The sequence below is a fragment of the Muntiacus reevesi genome, chromosome 6, assembly GCF_963930625.1.
Source record: "Muntiacus reevesi chromosome 6, mMunRee1.1, whole genome shotgun sequence".
NCBI lineage: Eukaryota > Metazoa > Chordata > Mammalia > Artiodactyla > Cervidae > Muntiacus > Muntiacus reevesi.
The window spans coordinates 16,833,983-16,852,113 of NC_089254.1; positions in this window are offsets into that span (position 1 = coordinate 16,833,983).

An 18,131-nucleotide genomic window follows, 5' to 3' on the forward strand; every position below is an offset into this window, starting at 1 on the left:
CAACAGACTGGTTCCAAATCAGGAAGGGAGTATGTCAAAACTGTATATTGTCACTCTGCTTATTTAACTTATATGCAGAGTATATCATGAGAAATGCTGGGCTGGATGAAGCACAAGCTAGAATCAAGATTGCCAAGTGAAATATCAATAACCTCAGATAGACAGAAGACACCATCCTTATGGCAGAAAGCAAAGAAGAACTAAAAAACCTCTCAGGGATAGTGAAAGAGGATAGTGAAAACATTGGCTTAAAACTCACCATTCAGAAAACTAAGATCATGGCATCTGATCCCATCACTTCATGGCAAATAGATGGGGAAACAATGGCAATAGTGAGAGATTTTATCCTCCAAAGTCACTGAAAATTGTGACTACAGGCATGAAATAGAAAGATGCTTGCTCCTTGGAAGAAAAACTATGACCAACCTGAACAGCATATTAAGAAGCAGAGACATTACTTTGCCAACAGGGTCCATCTAGTCAAATCTATGTTTTTTTTTTCGAGTAGTCATGTATGGATGTGAGAATTGGACTATAAAGAAAGCTGAACACCAAAGAACCGATGCTTTTGAATTGTGGTGTTGGAGAAAACTCCTAGGAGTCCCTTGGACTGCAAGCTGATCCAACCAGTCTGTCGTAAAGGAAATCAGCCCTGAATATTCATTAGAAGGACTGATGTTGAAGCTGAAACTCCAATACTTCGGCCACCTGAAGCAAAGAACTGACTCGTCTGAAAAACTCCCTGATGCTGGAAAAGATTGAAGGCAGGAGGAGAAGGCAATGAGAGCAAATAAGATGGTTTTATGGCATCACCGACTCAATGGACATGAGTTTGAGTAAGCTCCGGGAGTTGGTGATGGACAGGGAAGACTGGCGTACTGCTGTCCATGGGGTTGCTAAGAGTCGGACTCAACTGAGTGGCTGAACTGAACTGAAATAGCATATCACTTTGTGCATAGCTCAGGAACAAAGTATAAAGTAGTTCCTTGGAAAACTAATTTAGTTATATGGGCTGAACTCCAAGATTCTCCTCAGATTATTCCAAGGGGCCCTTCAGTGATAACTGGTGCTTCTATTTCTTGCCCTGTAATTCCAAGGTGTCTTGCAATGACTATTTAGGGCAGTGAGGCCCATCTCTTAAAGCTTTCTCCAGCTTTCTTCAAGTATTTCCCTTAACTTTCCACTCTCCTCTCAAGGGCAGCCATCAGCCCTCTCATACAACAGATCACAACTGCCTTATTTTTCCTCAGGGGTCACTTCACCTCTTTAAATTCTTTTGTCCCTGTGGAATTTCACCATTATGCTGAGGAGACAAAGAGAGAGAGCACTTTGTAGCCAAAACATTTCAAATTCCTTTTCAACACGCATCTTCTTGATCGTCCCTCGTATTTCACTTGCTTGTCTCATATAAGCACGCTTTACTAAGCGTGCATCTCTTATTAGCAACAAATTCTACACCTTAGCTGCTTTCCAGTGTTTATTGTCAGACATTTTAAAGTCCCAATACCCTCTTAAATTTAACAATTATTTTCCAGTTCTAAAATGCTCAGACAACTTGGGCTTTCTTGACATAATATAAATACTTCCTACTTACTTAAAGCCTTCAGTTTTCCTGTAGTCAGTGGAGAGTACAAGAATAGAAAATTTCAGATGTCTGTTTTATCAAATTAATTCACGAATAATAATTTTAAGTGTACCTTACAGTCTGTCTGTTACAAAACCAATACCATAAAACAGAAGAATAAAATTCTAAAGTGAAAAAAAAATAACTTTATTAAAAGAAATGATACTCATTAATGACATAGCCATAAATGAAAAATGTATGTGATATGAAAAATTCTTAGAAATTACAATTTACAAACTCAAGAAAAAATAGTTGAACCTGAAGAACCTTGTGTATTTTAAATAAATCATTCAGTAGCTAAAAAAAAAAACAACACTCAAATAAACGTGACTTTTTTCAATGATTTCTCAATTTGGGAGAACAAATAATCCCAATCTTATGTAAACAATTTCAGATAAGAGGGTAAAAAAAGATCAGGCTACTCTCTTTCATTGCCTTGATCCCAAACTCTGAAAAGAACAATATTAAAGGTTTATCCTCACTAAGAACATGAAGAGAAACCCTCTTCCCTTCTTTAAGAAACGAGGCAAAATGAATCACATAACATGTCAAAAACATAATGAATATGATGCATCATGACCTACCTACTGAACATAAACTCCATTTTGTATATTTTATGACAATCACAAAATAAAGAACAAAAATCACATGAGCATCTTAATAAATGCAGAAAACATCCTTGATAATATGCAACAGGTATTAATGATTTAAACAAATGCAAACTCTTAGAAAAATAGTAAGAAAGATATTTGTTAACACCATATTAAAGGGGAGGCAGGACTAGATAGCAAATATCATAATTAATGTGAAACACAGAAAACTTTTTCTCTGAGAGCAGAAATAAGCAAATAATGGTTGCTATCACTATTCCTATTTAGCGTTAGTACTAAAAATTCTAGTCAGCATGTAAGCCAAGAAAACCATACACACACATATATATATATAAATCAAAAGAAAATGCAAATGAATTAGTAAAATCTTTCTGTCAGATACTCAATTAGTATTTTGCGGAACCAGTTGACATTTTGTTAGCCTATAATAAATTGTTAGGGAAAAAAAGCTTTAAAATACAACACTATTTATATTGGCATCAAATATATGTCTTAGTTGGACATATGGTAAATAGCCAAGATGTTATTCCAGATGAGTGGGAAAAGATAGAATTCTCAATACATGTTACTGAAACAATTAGCCATCCATCTGAGAATGCAATTTAAAAGAATGTTTAAGAAGGAAGGGAGGGAGGGAGAAAGGAAGGAAAACAGGAAAGGGAAAGGAAAGGAAAAGAAAAGAAAAAGAGAAAAAAAAAACCCTCAATATAATTGGTTCCAAATGTTACATAAAAAATATAAAAATCAGTGCCAAGTGGATTAAATCTGAATTGTGAAAGGCAAATCAAAAGTTTTTTTTTTTTTTTTTTAATTATTCTCCCAGTTATTTTCTTCATACCTCACCATGTTGTATTTTTGCCAGCTTCCAACTACCAGATGGAAAGACCTTTTTCACAATTGTGTAAGGGAGTTCTTCTTGCACTTGTGACCAGCTGAAAGTGCTTGAAAGTTGACAACCCCCAGAATTAGACTATCCCCAAGGATTCTCAGTGGTTGGTACATAAATACTCAGGCTTTCTCTCTCCTTGGGTACAGTAATTCAAGGTTGTGTATTTTGCACCATATCCTGTTAGGATTAAGCTGCTGTGTCACCATGGAGCTGGCTTAACAACATGCGTGTTATTGGCAGCTTTCTCTTTCTGTCTCCTTTCTCTAGTTTCCTACTGACTTACCTTGTTTTCTTGTTTAGTTGTTAAGTCCTATCTGACTTTTGTGACTCCGTGGTCTGTAGCCCACCAGGCTCCTCGGTCCATGGGATTTCCCAGGCAAGAATACTGGCGTGGGTTGCCATTTCCTTCTCCAGAGTATCTTCCTGATCCAGGGATGGAACCCCTGTATTGCAGGCTAATTCTTTACTGCTGTGTCACCAGCGAAGCTCAATGTATTCCCTACCTCCCAAATAAACAGCATGTACTCAAATTCTCCCCATATGATCTCCTGGGGAAACCAGAATACCAGTGTTAGAAAAGTCCCTAGGAAGCAGATATCAGGATGAGATTCTGGAACTGGATAATTCCCCAGCAGGTGGCAACAAAGATCTGATTTCTTTAGATAAGTGACATGGTGGATTACTCCTTGAATGCAGTGGCATCATAAAGACTATGACTTTACCGCATGTGGTAAATTGGAAAGACAAGTGGAGGATACCAGTTAGCTCATGCAGTCTCTCTAGGCTCTGACAGATATGATGGCAATGATAATTACAAGAGCTCCAACTCAGAGCATGATGTGAAAATCAGTATTTCTCTGTAGCAATGTATTAAGGGGCTCTGTTCTTCTGCAGTTGGACTTTAGGAGCTAACTGTGAAAATAATAGAACTGCAGAGGCTTTTTTCACTGCTTCAGCAAGTTTTCTGTGGCAGAATCAGGGTCCTGGCAAGCAGGTATGTTGACACCTGGCGGTAGGACACCTGAGCGAATAGGATAGGAAATATGGAACATCCAGTGTTCCCTGGAGCCTTTGAATATTCCTATTTCACTTTGTTATCTCCATGAAAGAAGCTAATAGCTTCCTTTGCTTAAAAATCTTTCAGAGGTTATTTCATGTGAATTCCATTCAAAATAATACTTGAAAGTCTTAGGATTTGTTTCCACTTTTTCCCTTTATTGACTTTAAACTGATAAGATTTCAACCTGACCAACCCAGACAAGTATTATTTGTGCTTTATAAGGGAAAGAATTGATGTTCAGAAGAGCTGTCAGATCTGAAAAATTTGTATCAATACTTTAGTGAGTTTGCCTAGCAATAGATTTCAAGAGTGGTAGTGCAAAAGGAGGTATTGCAAAATATAAGACTTGGTAAAAATTTAGTGATTTGAAAACATTCTCTGGTTTCTTGTGGTTTAATATCCTTGTGAGGAAAATGGCAGTCATTCTTACCATGATTCTGTGATATCTCACTGAAGCTAGAAAATACAATGGCTCATAGCAAATGAGATGATTTTGCTCTCAAGAAGTCTCAATGAACTTAAAGATATGGGTGTACTAAAACAGATTTTTTTCTTTTTAATTGCACTTCTCTGGTGACTTAGTGGTAAAAAAATTCCACCTGCCAATGCAGGAGATGTGGGTTTGATCTCTGGGCCAGGAAGATCCCCTGGAGAAGAAAATGGCAACTCACTGCAGTATTCTTGCCTGGGAAACCCACGGACAGAAGATCCTGGCAGGAGTCCATGGGGCTGCAAAAGAGTCTAACATGACTTCGCATCTAAACAACAAGAAGAACGAAGTAAATATTTAAATTAAAACCAGAGAATCTATTGACTGACTACATGCCCACGACAGTAGATCAGCATTATACATTAATAATCTTACCCCTGGGTTAAGTTAATTTTCTTACTCTCTCACACAATACAGTCACAGGGAGCTTGATTGTCTGGACATTCTCAAGGACATCAAATGGGGACTTTAAATTAAAGTCATCGTGTTACATATACCCTGGTAAGAGGAAGCTCTGCTTTTTCTTATTGTTCTAGTAAGACTTATGAGTGTCATATAGTGGAAAATAAGTCTGAAAATGGTTTGGTGGCTTCCCATAATGGGGATAATTTAGATGTCCAGTGATCTAGGATATTCCAGAACGAATCCTCCAAGTAAAATAACAAGTTAATAGCACCTTGCATCTCCTACTATTAGTAAGGAGTGGTGGTGATCGTTTTGTTGCTAAATTGTGTCTCACTCTTGCGATCCCATGGACTATAGCCCACCAGGTTTCTCTGTCCATAGAATTCTCCAGGCAAGAATACTGGAGCGGGTTCCTATTTTCTTATCAAGGGTATCTTCTTGACCCAGGGACCGAACCCAGGTCTACTGTATTGCAGTTGGATTCTTTACCAGTTGAGCCACCAGGGAAACCTACAAGTAAGGAGGGACGATGGGTCTCTTGGATTTTAGATAAAATATGTAGCACATTTGGCGATATCATTTCAACTAAGTTTCTAATTTTGAGTGGGTCCCAAAGCAAAAGAGACCTTTGTGGCAGGTTCAGGCTGTTGTTGTGCAGTTGGCCAAATCCACTGAGTCAAAGAAACTGGCTGACCTCACTTGCTAAAGGTATTCACTGTTGATAAAAAGAAAATGTAGAAACTCTGAAAAGTCATCCTACCAGAAACTTAGTGAATATCCTTGGAGTTCTGGAGCATGAATGTGTTATCTTAAAAAAAAAAAAAAAAACTTACTGGAGTATAGTTGCTTTAAAATGTTGTATTAATTTCACCTGTACAGCAAAATGAATCAGCCATACACACACGTCTATGGACATCCTTCCCTTTTGGACATCCTTCCCATTCAAATCACCACAACGCATTAAGTTGAGTTCCCTGTGCTATACAGTATGTTCTCATTAGTTATATATTTTATACATAGTATCAATAGTATATATGTGCCATCCCAATCTCCTAATTCCTCCTCCCCCTCCACTTCCCCCTTGACATCCATATATTTTTTTCTCTACATCTGTGTCTGTATATCTGCTTTGAAAATAAAGTCAAACCATCTTTTGAAGGAAATTATCCACTGTGCATAAAGTGGGCATTCAGTTCAGTTCAGTTCATGAAGACCAAGAGACCAAGTAACATACAATATAATATTTAGCAATTTTGAGACTGGAAGTGCTCATCAAATAGCTGGTTATCATCAGACCAACTGAGTCATAAGATCAGCTGAAAGTAGAAATCCAGTGCATATTGGAATGGCAACTTTGAGGTTGAGTCTGAGCAGTCCAGGAATTGCAATTGTTTCACAAACACGTGGCCCAAATCCTCATGTGACTTGCCTCTAATGCACTGTCACTCTTCATTGAGAATCTCCATGACTAGCTGGTGAAAAAGGAATCATACGTGACCTGGTTCACGGATGGGTAGTTTCGTGTGTTTGTGTGATGCAGAAATAGACCATAGATGTCTCTTCCCCTCCACTCAGGGTGACAATGAAAGAGTAGTGAGGGAAAATCCTCTCTGAGCAAAACTTCAAGCACTTCATCTGGTAATTGCTTCCAGTTGGTGGGAGATGTGGCCTGAGATGAGATTACGTGTGCATGTGAGCTGAGTTGCTTCAGTCCTGTCTGACTCTGTGGCCTGTGGACTGTAGCCTGCCAGCCTCCCCTGTCCATGGGATTCTCCAGGCAAGAGGGTTTGCCATGCCCTCCTGGCAGAGATGAGGTTATACATTGATTTTGGGGGCTGTAGAATATGACTTAGCAATTTTTTTCATGGACCTTGAAGGAACAGAAAAAGAAGATCCACTATAAGGAATTCTAAGGAAAGGCATGTAAATGGACTTATGGGAGTGAAAAAAGAAGTGAGAATCTTTTCCACCAGAGATTATAACTACATATGAGGTGTTTATATTTGGTTGGTTTCCCATCCATTTGTTGGGAATCAATCTCTGCTCTTGGATGGATTGTGTATGGGGGGGCAGAGGTAGAGGTTATGTGTGGGTCCTATGGCCCAACCCTAAGTCTGATCCAGTCATTCCACTGATATACCCAGAGCGAGGAAAAACATTTAGATCTCAATATTGCACCACTTTTCATGAAACAACCTGCTGGGAAAGAGCACATTAGTGATATAGGATCATTTTCATATTGAAAGAATGGGCATTCTGTTTGTTACTGGGATATATATATATATATATATATATATATATATATACTGAGATTATATATATATATATATACACACACATATATATATAAGCTAGCTAAGCTATATATATATATATATAGCTTAGATATATAGCTAAGATAGCTAAGCTGCATAATCTCACCTTAAAACAGAATATTCTATACATTTTAGCTTTCTTTTTAAAAACAAATTAGCAGAGTGACTTTTAAGTCATTGCTGAAAGCATTTTCCTTCCAACTACACTAAATTTTAATAATAATAATAAATAGGACACTCTTTCTGGTATGATAAGTGGAACAGAAAATGCATACATGTTTCTGTAGCCCCAATATAAGCATGAGGCAAACACATAAACAGATTAAATTGCCCTGGTTTTATTACAGTTCTTGTCAAAGAAGACCACCTGAAGGGATAATGATGCTGTAGTAAAACAAAACAAAAGAAAAAAATAGGTGTAAACCCTAGGTATCTAGAAACTGAGGTGAAGTCACAAATAAATTAAGGAGATGCATTGCCTGCTTCAAGTAAAGTGTAGTCCAATGATTTGCCTAGTATAGCTGACACTTGGAATGGATCATATTTTAAAATCCCAATCTCCATAAGAAAAAAAATATTTTCAATAAAAATCACAAAATCATGCAAATTACATAATGTTCAGAAAAGAAATACAGTCAGTGAAAATTTATCTTTTATTGAATTGTGTGTGTATTCATGTCTATAAAAATATTAAAACATAATAATACATAGAGTAAATATTACATGAAGGAAAGGGAAAATGTAATGACAATACATTTTAATAACTGTTTAGATCAATACATTTAATTACATTAATATATTTTTAAAAGATTGACTTAGTCATAATGATAAATACAAATATGGTAGTTTTTTATCTTTAACTTCTGTGAATGTGTCAATGATTTCAAGAAATGTATCTTCCTATGTTAAATAGAATATATATATCCAGGTCTGTCAATTTACCTTAACTCGTACTTAATTTAAGGGCTTCCCTGGTAGCTTAGATGGTAGAGTTTGCCTGTGATGTGGGAGACCTGGGTTTGATCCTGTGTCAGGAAGATCCCCGGGAGTGGAAATGGCAACCCATTCAAGTATTCTTGCCTGAAAAATTCCATCGACAGAGGAGCCTGGCAGGCTAGAGTCCATGGGGTCCAAAAGAAGCAGACAGAACTAAGTGACTAACATATAGCTAATTTGACCCCTCTTATTAATTTTATTCTCAAATGGTTTGTCTTTTACATGAGGAAATGATATGCCAAGAGTTAGGAAAAGTCTAAAAAATAATAATGAGCTTGACAGATCCAAAATTTCAGAGTTAGCAAGAACATCCCCCCCCCAAAAAAAAGCAGCAATTGCAATAATGTTCCAATCTAACAGCTTTCAAATGTCTCTGCAGACAAAAGGTTGATAAAAATAAAAATTCCAAGTCGGCACATAGAATGCCAAAATTATAAAAGCTCATGTTTGCAATCACTGCAGTATCGTTTTAATTTTGAATGTACTGTCAAAACTTAGTATCACAGGAGTAGAAGACAAAAACCATACCCAAAGAGAACTTGAGGAATTTCTAAATTTTATAAACTTTTTCTCCATGCATGGTGCTGGGTCTATGTGTTAGGGATGACTGTGTAATTGGGAGTACTCCAAATGAAACTTCTATGCTAAGTATAATTTCAGTAACAATTTTTCAGTATAATTTTCAGTATAACAATTTTCAGTATAATTTTCAGTATAACAATTTTCACTATAATTTTATTAAAGCAAAATTAACAAAAAATATGCTAATCAGAAGCTTTCCTATCTATTATCACAATTCAGGAATAATGGCAGCAACTGTTTGGAACTTAGATGGAGAAAAAAGAAATACTCTACTAAACATATTGTTTAGAATGGCTGATGCTGGAGGGTGACAATGAAAAGCAGACTGTCTTTAGTTGGCTTTAATATTGCTTGACTCCCTGTATAGGGGGTCATGTGTCACTTGACCGTTTCTAAATATCATTCACTCTTAGTATAAGCTGCTATTGTCGTACAATGGGGGATGGGGAGGGAATGGTGAATCTCCAAGAGTTCCTTTGAAGCATCCAATTAAAGAAGTCATCATTTTTAAATACTGGTCAAACCTAAGGATGAAGCTGCCTACTGTGGACAAGAATGTGTGTGTGTTCAGTCGCCCAGTTGTGTCCAACTCTTTATGAACCCATGGACTATAGCCCACCAGTCTCCTCTGTCCATGGGATTTCCCAGGCAAGGATACTGGAGCAGGTTGCCATTTTCTTCTCCAGGGGACCTTCCTGACCAAGGGATTGAACCCACATCTCTTGAGTCTCCTGCATTGACAGGTGGGCTCTTTACCACTGCACAAAATGGGAAGCCCATGGACAAGAATAGTTAAATAGAAACATTCTTGCCTCTTGCTCCCTCTTTCTCCTCTGCCACCTTCAATCCTGGGTACACAGCTTAATGGGTGGCAAAGAAGAGAGTATAAGTAAAAGTGCAAAGTGGATAACTAGATGTCAAGATGCTAAACCCTTCTCCACAACAGAAGGCTAGCCTGAAGCAGGGCAAAGCATGGGGTAAGTGGGGAGTGATGTGTGGGGGTGGCTGGATAGGGAAGTACTACAGGTTAAATCAGGTCACCCCATATTAATATTGTGACATCTTACTGAGCAGGGTTATCTTTTTTAATTAATTAAGTTTTTAAATTGGAAACTAATTATTTTACAACATTGTAGTTGGTTTTGCCATACATTGACATGAATCAGCTATGGGTGCACATGTGTCCCCATCCTGAAACCCCCTCGCACCTCCCTCCTCATCCCATCCCTCAGGGTCACCCCAGTGCATCAGCCCTGAGCACCTTGTCTCATGCATTGAACCTGGTCTAGTGATCTGTTTCACATATGATAATATACATGTTTCAATGCTATTTTCTCAAATCATCCCACCCTCACCTTCTCCCAGAGTTCAAAAGTCTGTTCTTTATCTCTGTTTCTCCTTTGTTGTCTCACATATAGGGTCATCATTACCATCTTTCTAAATTCCATATATATGTATTACTATACTGTATTGGTGTTTTTTCTTTCTGACTTACTTCACCTAGCAGTTTTTTAAACTTTGATTTAAAAACAAGCTCACAGCCTTTGACCTAGTAATCATTCTCTAAGACATGTATCCTATAGAGACAGCAAAAACTAAAGATACTGATATTATGTACTAGTAAAAGCTTAAATCCTTAGACAAACTACTAAATATGACATGTTCATAGAATAATGTATTTTTCATTCATTAAACTATTTATAAATCTACCATTGTTAACAAGTCAATCACTAGCTGGAGGTGGGAGATAGGTGAGGAGGTGGGGCTATATGTAATTAGCCATTTATATATATATTTTCCCTTACTTTTAAAGTCAAATCATAATTTCAATAACCCAAAGATGTTGTAAAAAGAAAAACAACTAAGCAAGCTTTTGAGAGGTTAAAATTATGTGACAGTTAAAGAGGGGTAAAATGGAGCAAGAAAGAGAACATTTATCCAGTTAGTACAAAGCCTTTTATACTGAACTAGATTCTCCCAGATAATTAAAAATTATTTTGGCAATTTAGACTTACTTAACAGATCCTTGTTGTGGTGAAGGAGATTGTAATAGCTCAATGAAGCTATGAGACATGCCACATAGGACCACCCAAGATGGATGGGTCATAGTGAAGAGTTATGACAAAACATGGTCCACTAGGGGAGGAAATGGCAAAGCACTCCAGTATTCTTGCTGCAAGAAACCCATGAACAGTCTTAAAAGGCAAAAAGAAATGACATGGAAGATGAGACATCAAAGTCAGAAAGTATCCAATGTGCTACTGGGGAAGAGTAGAGGGCAATACTAATAGCTCCAGAAAGAATGAAACAGCTGGGCCAAAGCAGAAATGACACATAGTTGTGATGGGTCTGGTGATAAGTAAAGTCCAATGTTGTAAAGAACAACATTACATAGGAACCTGAAATGTTAGATCCATGAATCAAGGTAAATTGGACACGGTCAAGCAGGAGATGGCAAGAGTGAACATGGGCATCTTAGGAACTGGCGAACTAAATGGATGAGAACAGGGAAATTTAATTCAGATGACCTTTATATCTACTACTATGGGCAAGAATCCCTAAGAAGAAATGGAATAGCCCTAACAGTCAATGAAAGAGCCTGAAACACAATAATTGTATATAATCTCAAAAATGACACAATGATCTCAGTCCACTTCCAAGGCAAACCATTCAACATCATAATAATCCAAGTCTATAACTCAACTATTGACCCTGAGAAGCTGAAGTTGATTGGTTCAATAAATACCTAAACACCTTCTAGAATTAAAACCAAAAAAGATATCCTTTTCATCATAAGGGATTAGAATGCAAAAGTAGGAAGTCAAGAGATACCCAGAGTAACAGGAAAGTTTGGCTTTGGAGTACAAAATGAAGCAGTGCAAAGACTAACAGAGTTTTCTCAAGACCACACAGCAGTCATAGCAAACACATTTTTCCCAATAACCCAAGAGATGACCTACATGTGGACATCATCACATGGTCAATACTGACATCAGATTAATTATATTCTTTGCAGTCAAACATGGAGAAATTCTATAGAATCAGCAGAAATAAGACATGGAGTTGACTATGGCTCAGATCATGAGCTCCTTATTGCAAAATTTGTTTTCAATTGAAGAAAGTAGGTAAAACCACTGGCCATAAATTCAAGGGATTGATCTGGTAGACAGAGTACTTGAAGTTCTTAACATTTTATGGAAGATGGAGCGTTGTATGGAAGAGAGAACAGTGTACGGAAGGTGGAAGTTCAGAACATCATACAGGAGGCAACAACCAAAACCATCTCAAAGAAGAACAAATGAAAGAAGGTAAAGTGTCTGAGGAACTCTTACAATAGCTGGGAAAAAAAGAGAAGCAAAAGGCAAAGGTGAAAGGAAAATATACACCCAATTAATGAAGAGTTCCAGAGAACAGTAAGGAGAGACAAGAAGACCTTCTCAAATAAATAATGCAAAGAAATAGAATGGGAAATACTGGAGATCTGTTTAAGAAAATTAGAGATACCAAGGAAACATTTCATGCAACGGTGGGTACAATAAGGACAGAAACAGTATGGACCTAACAGAAACAGAAGCGATTCAGAGAAGTAGCAAACATACCCAGAAGAACTAAACAAAAAAAGGTCATAATGGCTCTGATAACCATGATGGTGTGATCACTCAACTAGAACCAGACATCCTGAAGTATGAAGTCAAGTGGACCTTAGGAAGCATTACTATGAACAAACCTAGTGCAGGTGATGGAATTCCAGCCAAGCTATTTCAAATCCTAAATGATGCTGCAAAAGTGCTGCACTCAATATGTCAACAAATTTGTAAAACTCAGCAATGGCCATGGGACTGTAAAAAATTAGTTTTTATTCTAATTATAAAGAAGGGAAATGGCAAAGAATGTTCAAACTATAGCACAATTGCACTCATTTCACATACTAGCAAGATTATACTGAAAATCCTGCAAGCTACTCTTCATCAATATGTGAATTTAAAATTTCTAGATGTATAATCTGGGATTAGACAAGGCAGGGAAATCAGAGATCAAATTACCAATATTCTCTGGACCATGGAGAAAGCAAGAGAATTCCAGGAAAAAACATCTACTTCTGCTTACTTGAATATGCTAAATCCTTTGACTGCATGGATCACAATAAATTGTGGAAAAGTCTTAAAAGAGATGTAAATACCAGACCATCTCACCTGTCTCCTGAGAAACCTGTATGTGCTCAAGAAGCAATCATTAGAACTGGACATGGAACAGCATATTGGTGTAAAATTGGGAAAGTAGTATAACAAGGCTATATATTGTCACCCTACTTATTTAACTTTTATGCAGAGTATATCATGTGACATGCTGTACTGCATGAATCATAAGCTGGAATCAAGATTGCTGGAAGAAATATCAAAACCTCAGATATACAGATGATACCACTTTAATGGCAGAAAATGAAGAGGAACTAAAGAGCCTCTTGAAGAGAGTGAAAAAGCTGACTGGAAACTCAACATTCAAAAAACTAAGATCATAGCATCTGGTACCATCACCTTACGGCAAATAGAAGGGGGAAAAGTGGAAACCATTACAAATTTTATTTTTGGGGGCTATAAAATCACTGAAGATGTTGAATGCAGCCATGAAATTAAGACGATTGCTTCTTGGAAGAAAAACTATGACAAACATAGACAGTGTATTAGAAAGCAGAGATACCACTTTACCAACAAAGGTTCATATAGTCAAATTATGGTTTTCCAGTAGTCATATATGGATATGAGAGTTGAACCATAAAGAAGGCTGAGCCCTGAAGAATTGGTGCTTTCTAACTGTGGTGCTAGAGAAGAGTCTTAAGAGTTCCTTGGACTGCAAGGAGATCAAACCAGTAAATCCTAAGGGAAATCAACACTAAATATTCATTGGAAATGAATGAAGTTGAAGCTGAATGAATGCTGAAATGAATGATGCTGAAGCTGAAGCTCTAATACTTTGGCTACCTGGAAGAAATAGCCAACTCATTGGAAAAGACCCCGATGGTGCAAAAGATTGAAGACAAAAGGAGAAGGGGGCAGCAGAGTGCTTGATAATTATATAGCATCCCTGACTTGAGCAAGGATTTGAGCAAACTCCTGGACATAGTGAAGGACAGAGGAGACTGGCATGCTGTTACCTATGGAGTCTCAAAGAGTCAAGCACACCTTAGTGACTGAACAACAATGGAATGGTTTCTGAACTTTGACTTACATAAAAACTATTTTATCAACTTTCAATTAATATGTGGGAATTGGATTGTAAAGTTAATAGGAAGGTCAAAAAGGAAGCAGCATCCTTTTTTACATAAATAGTTTAATTTTAATGAATAAAAGCCAGGCTACTGAAAGTTAGTGGGTTTGCTTCCCAGATCTTGATTTTGTAAAGCCTCCAGCTTATCCCTCAGTCCAGAGACAGAAATAAAAATCAAGTTATGCACCTATTCTCTCATTGTGCTTCTCTTCTTCTTCCTCCTCAGAAAGAGACAGCACTAGCTTAAAAGAATCATGAAATTTCCACAGACTGGAAATAGGTTATGCATAGAAACACGTAACTCAGCTATTGAAGAAATTTTCCTGGCATGCCGTAAAAGCAGTGCCTTCAGATCCCCATATTTGTATTTATTTAACCACTTTTTATTGAGTCATTCAATAATGTTCGACTCTTTGCCACCCCATGGACTGTAGCGCGCTGGGTTCCTCTGTGATGGAATTTCCCAGGCAAGGATACTGGAGTGGGGTGCTGTTTTCTTCTCCAGGGGATCTTCCTGATACGGGGTTTGAATCCACATCTCCTGCAAGTCTCCTGCATCGCAGGTGGATTCGTTATGTCAAGCCATCAGGAATCCCATTCAGCCACTACTTAAATTCAAAATATCAACCAAAGTTACCTGCTACACCCTGTTTGTTTCTGAGATCGTATGTGTGCTTTGAGATTGTTGTCGTGTATCAGTTTTAAAATTTGAATCAGGGTTCACATTATTTGCTTAGTACAGGATGGTATGTTATGGGCAGGGTTATAAAATGGAGTCTGCATCGCACGGTCTCTCTGCTTTGGATTCAATACTGTTGAAAAGTGCTGACTCCTCTGCTTGGAGCAGCATCAGCTACATGAAACACCAACAGTGAAGGCTGCTGAATGAAGTGTAATGGTGGTGATGATGTATTCAGCTATTTGTAAGCTTGTGTGGATTTAACATTTAATAAATGCAAAGTCCATCAGGGTGATCAGCCAAGAAACCTTTGCAAATGTAGAGATTGCCTCTTTGATCTGAAAAAAGAAAACCCAAACTGAGAATATGAGAAATCCAGATTCCTCAGGTAAATTGCATCTCAGATGAAAGAACCATAAGTGGACTTGAAAGAAAATCAAGGCATACATTGTAAAGAAAATGTTCTCTCCTAGAATATACATGTACATTTCTAGGATGGTTAATTAGATGCCTACTAGAAAGAAATGTTCCATTCCTTACTCTCAGAAATGTATTCAGAGCTGTCTTCGTGTAAACCGTCTTACCATTAGTATATTACATTATGAAGTATATATGGCTAAAATTAGTATCTCCTTTGAAATTAGCCTTTCTTCTTTGATTATTGCCTAATCTTGCTTATTTACCCTTCTTTTCTATGTCTTTTTTTCTTTTTCTTTAAATGAAGCCATCGTTTCTTGCATTCACTATACCCATTTGTATCAAAAAGGTATCACAATACCATAAAAACCTACTAATTTAGTAATCATAAAAAAACTATAATTTAGCAATCATACTTCAATACATTTCCCAAGTATCTAAAAATTCCAAAAATATATATGCATAAAAACAGAACTAATTTTTTTAAAAAAAGCAGGACTGAGAGTCTCAAAGGTCTCTGCACTGTCTCTTAGGCTTCTCACCTAATTATGATGAATTCCGGTTTTGTTAACTGGGTCTCACACTTAGCTCCTCTTGTGCAAATCTCCTCCCTGGAAACCTTACGCTTAGACCGTGAGTGAGGCCCTAATTCATACCTGCTGGGACCTCTTTGGGAACCGAGTTCTGTGTCCCCATCTACTTCCTGAATCCACCGCCTTCATCACTAGCAACCACATGTTCATTGTTGCTCTATACTACCTTTACTTATGTTTCGCCTGTCTACCTTAGAAATATTTCCCCAGGAGTCTATACAATCGTTTAGAGAAAGCTGGTTCTATGTTCTAGCATGTCCTTCCCACTCAGTCTTACTACAGCAAATTTCACCTCTCTCAAAATATAACTCCTTTAATTTCCTTGAGTACCTTTCTTCCTTACAGGAAGATCATGGCCGGCTATCAATCACTGTGTTTTCTGAAAGTTACATGAAAGAACCATTAAAACATCATTTCATTTTGCCCAGTTAATAAAGACCAATCTTGAACAGATGACTAAAATTACGCATTGATTTGGGGCATGTCTTCAACTGTGTAGCTTCAATTTGCTGAGATTTCCTCTTACACAACAGAGGAAAATCAATCTAAGAGCAGCATAAGTGTACCAATTTGGTAATTTTCTGTTCCTGAATCTGCGACATGTGATTCAATGGCAAACAGCTGTTTATTTTAGTACAAAGGCATCTGACTGACATTTAGAACTTCATGAAAGAAAGGTTTCAATAAAATAAAGCTTCTAATGCTTTTTCATAGTTAATCAAGAAAAAGGCATTCATCAGGGAATGATATTCAAAATATTACTGAAGTCTAAGGGTTTCTATCTCAGACTTCATTCTCTAGCTTTTGTTTGGAATACCAGCAGGTAGATGTCCTTTATCTTAGACAGACAACATGTGGTTGAGGAAGTAGAAAATATAATATCCAAATCTCCAAGAGAAGCGGTTCCTTCTTCCAGGGTGACCACAATTTGTTTGCATGGCATGCTTCTTTCTCATGAAGAGAGTGATATTACCCTTATTGTGAATGCTTAGCAAATTAAATTATTTCACTCTTCACTGAATAAATACAGTGATTCCAAAGACCTTTAAGTAAATGTGTCTGAGATGAATTATTAATTGGATCTCATAAATACTGATTTGATGATGTATAATTGCTTAATTTAGAACACTGGCCTGATTGATAAAATTAATCTCTCTACATTTTTTAAAAAATTCCTAGTAATGCCACTTGATTGCCTTTTATTTGACAAGAAAGGTGTCATGGAGTTTGCACCTAATTTAATTTTCCATATATACCACATGGGATAAATGCCTTTTAAATAATATTATAATAATGTAACCATTCAGATCAGTTCACTTCAGTCACTCAGTCATGTCTGACTCTTTGTAATTCCATGGAATGCAGCATGCCAGGCTTCCCTGTCCCTCACCAATTCTGGAGTTTACTCAAACTCCTGTCCATCGTGTCAGTGATGCCATCCAAGCATCTCATCATCCGTCGTCCCGTCTCTTTCCTCCTCCAATTTTTCTCAGCATCAGGGTCTTTCCCAATGAGTTGGTTCTTCACATCAGGTGGTCAAAGTATTGGAGTTTCAGCTTCAACATCAGTTCTTCCAATGATTATTCAGGACTGATCTCTTTCAGGATGGACTGGAAGGATCTCCTTGCAGTCCAAGAGACTCTCAAGACTCGTCTCCAACACCACAGTTCAAAAGCATCAATTCTTCAGTGCTCAGCTTTCTTTGTAGTCCAAAACTCATATCCATACATGATTACTGGAAAAACCACCACTTTGAACTGATGGACATTTGTGGGTAAAATAATGTCTCTGCTTTTTAATATGCTGTGTAGGTTGGTCATAACTTTTCTTCCAAGGAACAAACTTTTCAATTTCATGGCTTCAGTCACCATCTGCAGTGATTTTGGAGCCCAAAAAAAATAAAGTCTGTCACTGTTTCCATTGTTACCCCATCTATTTGCCATGAAATGATGGGACCAGATGCCATGATATTAGTTTTCTGAATGGTGAGTGTTAAGTCAAATTGTCACTCTCCTCTTTCACCTTCATCAAGAGTCTTTTTAGTTCTTCACTTTCTGCCATAAGGGTGGTGTCGTCTGCACATCTGTGGTTATTGATATTTAACCTGCCACACTTGATTCCAGCTTGTGCTTCATCCAGCCCAGCATTTTGCATGATGTACTCTGCATATAAGTTAAATAAGCAGAGGACAATATACAGCCTTGA